Genomic DNA, 2281 nt, shown 5'->3' on the forward strand with positions numbered 1-2281 from the left:
CACGTGTCAAAATATCAGAGTTGTTCGTCCCACTAGGACCCCCCCTTCTCACCTTCCTTTGCCAGCCCCCAAATTATTTTTTGTATAGGGCCCCCCAAAAGTCTAGGGACGGCCCTGCAAAACATAAATGGTTAACCACTGATTTTGAATGGCACCAGCTGTTCTTTAATAGAAGCATATTTTAATATTTTCCCTTAGTAGAGTAAATACATTTAATTAAATTGCTTGTGCAGTCACTTCATTGCAAATATAACAGTTACTATTTGTGTAGGTTGGGTAGATTATATATATCTGTATGCTATATTATTTATCACCATTATTTCATGAAGCAGCACACTGTAGGAAAATGCACTCTCAGATACTGTCAAGGTTCTGTGTTTTCCTGTCTGTGTTTCCCTTGTTGGGCCGCCAGATGGCAGCACTTCTGTTTTGTGTCCTGCTCCCCCCTGTTTGATTGTATGATTGTTTTCAATTGTCTAATCATTGTTTCCTGGTTGTCACGTTTTCCCTTCCCTCTCTGTGGCCTGATTGTTCATTGTGCCCTCCTGTGTCTCGTCTGCGTCGTGTCTATTTAAGTTTCCCTTCTCCCTGACTCAGGTGCTGGATCCTTGCCTGTTGTTGGTTAGTGTGTTCGTCCGTGCCTCCGATTGTGCTTCTGCCCCGTGTGTTCCCCGCTAAGAGTTGCCTCCAGTGTTTTTGCCCACGTTCCTGTTCTTGTGTTTTTGGAGTGTTGGATTTTCTTTGCTTCCTTAGTTTCGTAAATTTTACTTTGTTTTTTAGGACTTGCCCTGCGCGGCTTCGTTTTTGTTTCCTTTTGTTTTTGTTCAAATTAAAAGCTACACTCCTGGTTTTGCATTTACCCTGGATTTTGAGTGTTTTTTTGACTCTGCATTTGGGTCCATCCCCTCGCCCGCCCTGACAGATACTGGGTGGAATTTTTGAAATTATTTGAGTTTTAGTATATGCTTTAATTTGGCCTAAACCATTTCTATATGAACTAGAGGATAACCAAGATATTTACTAGCCCATTCAGTACTAGGTAAGTATCAGACCCCATTGGCAGGAGACAGGATGGCTTGCATAAAACGTTCCATGGCTTGCCAGCAGCCCCCTATGACAGGAAAGTTCAGTTTAAAATGAGCCCCTTTTAATTATAGCCAGGCTAATCATACGCATGGAGATTACAGTGCACCTACGGTGCTAACTTTGTGCCGTGTTGGTTTGATCCAGATGCAGCCGAGAGTAGATACCCCAGGCTTTCGCTGATCTGCCAGCGTGCCCAAGCCAGGGTGTACATTTACCGTTATGAGCGGCCAACTCTCTCTTTCTGCTGAGATAAATACTGCGCAATAAACTAAATTAAATTACTGTTATCAGCTGTGCGGTCGTGATTTCAAAAGCAGTTGTTTTTGCCATCTTCTTAGTGTCAAATGAAATGTATTATTTAAAAGTTTATTTTCCAATGATTTTTTCCCACAGATTAAAATTTTTTTTTTTTTAATGCACCTGCTGACAATACAGTTCTGCCTTTAAACAGGCTGAGTATGTTTTCCCTCATAAGCTATGGCAGGTCATATGGGCTAACCATAGTCTCCAGGGAACAGGCCCAACCGATTTTGCATAATCCAGTCAAATCAAAACAAAATGTATTGACACAGCGCATTTCACAAACAACGGTCACAATGCGCTTCACAGGCAACCCTGGCCTAATCCCCTGCCGGGGCAAGCCTAAGGCAACAGTGGCAAGGAAAAACTCCCCCGGTAACAGACAGGAAGAAACCTCGAAAGGATCCAGACTCAAGGGGGCAACCCACCCTCCTCTGGTCGGCTCAGGGTGTAGGTTTAAATGACCAAGGCGGTCAGTCAGGCAATGTTCACTTTAATCTAATTTAGTGGCAGCTAGGTGACGACCCTGAGGTGGCGACTCAGATGATGGGCGGGGCCAGGCGGCGACAGAAGTGGGCACGGTGGGGGCAATCTAAAGTTCCAAATTTGAAAATCCAGCTGAACTGACAAACAAGGGAATAGTACCATATGCTCCGAGCACTCTGTTCCAGAAAGGGTGTCACCTTATCCTCCAGATTTGATCTCCGGAGAAATATTTCAAAAACATGCAAAGTCACGTCGTGTTTGAATTCATTTTCCCATTCTGCTTCTCATTCAGGCTTCTCTTGTGTTCTCTGAAGGGTAGTGGCTGTTAATTAAAACAATGCTGAATTAAACTCTGATAGGCCTATCTGAACCCATTTTACCTATTAAGAATACAACGCCGCAATTTCAG

This window comes from Anguilla anguilla, chromosome 1 (genome assembly GCF_013347855.1).
Source record: "Anguilla anguilla isolate fAngAng1 chromosome 1, fAngAng1.pri, whole genome shotgun sequence".
NCBI lineage: Eukaryota > Metazoa > Chordata > Actinopteri > Anguilliformes > Anguillidae > Anguilla > Anguilla anguilla.